Source organism: Mus pahari, chromosome 8 (assembly GCF_900095145.1).
Source record: "Mus pahari chromosome 8, PAHARI_EIJ_v1.1, whole genome shotgun sequence".
NCBI lineage: Eukaryota > Metazoa > Chordata > Mammalia > Rodentia > Muridae > Mus > Mus pahari.
This window is the reverse complement of record NC_034597.1, coordinates 27,342,208-27,343,322: the sequence shown is the minus strand read 5'-3', so window position 1 is coordinate 27,343,322 and position 1,115 is coordinate 27,342,208. Positions and strand designations below refer to the sequence as shown.

Below are 1,115 nucleotides of genomic sequence, written 5' to 3'. Positions count from 1 at the left end.
GCTGTGGGGCTGGAACTGCTGCTGAACTGAAATCAGGAGCTGGTCCTGAGGGGCTGGAGCAGCAGCTCAGATACAGGACAGACTCAAACTGATGACCAGAGGTGACAGGGCCATTCTCTAAATAGGTAGGCCCACTGTAGCAAGCAGGCGATAACTGAGAGGTGCACTGTATCTACAGACATGCTGAGACACAGGTTCCACCGCTGCCAACAGGGGTGTTGGCAGGACTGCTGCTGCCACATCTGGCTGCAGCTATGCATGCATCACAGCAACTTCTGGTGGGTTTTGTGTTGTTCAGATCTGGTGCAATTTACACCCTGCCAATTTACACCCATTGAGTCTCTGGATCTGAGGATGTGTGTCTCCCCAGATTTGAGTCTTCTTCGTCCTTTGCCTGTTCTTCCTTGGCCTGTTCTTCCTGCAGCTGGGCAAGGAGCCTATTGAAATGGAAAATAAGATGTGAGTGTGGCATGTACATACTCGAGGAGATCTTCGGGTATTTCAGAGGGAACAAGGCTGTGAGCTCATGAAAGTCCTCATGGTTCTTCTCCATGTGTCCAGGAAGCTACAGAGGATGTTCTTTACTTGTTCATCCTCTTCAGAATAAGGACAGAGGAATGCATACCTAGAGAAGACCACACAGAATAGCCCCTACCTACTATTGGCAGTTCTGGCTGCTCTCATAATTTCTTAGTTCACCTGCACACAGTAGGTGCTTTCAAGATATCTGTGCAAAGGTTGAACACATGCATCTCTATTCAGACATCTCTGTGGTCACATGGTCCCCTGGATAATCCATCATGTATCTCTACTTTGGACACATCTCTATTGGGCACTCCAATGTATCTAGAACCTCCTTTATATATGAGAGAAGTGAATTTACCAAGGTCTCAGATATATTGAGTGAAGGATAAAATGCTTTTTCAAGGTAGAGGGGAAGGTACATCCACTTCAGTGTCTCAGCTCTGAACGGCCCACTCCCTTGTAGCCAGCCCGGGAGAAGAAATTTCTTACTTCATGCTTCTGGGTTCTGAGGGTTATGTAGCCAATACAAAGTTAGACAGAGAGAGAGAGAGAGAGAGAGAGAGAGAGAGAGAGAGAGAGAGAGAGAGACA

The 1,115-nt window shown here is 47.4% G+C and overlaps 1 pseudogene; it reads right to left on the bottom strand.

Moving 5' to 3' along the window:
• Positions 1 to 325: 325 nt before the first annotated feature.
• Positions 326 to 1,115, bottom strand: part of LOC110325749 — a 160,330-nt pseudogene continuing 159,540 nt past the window's right edge.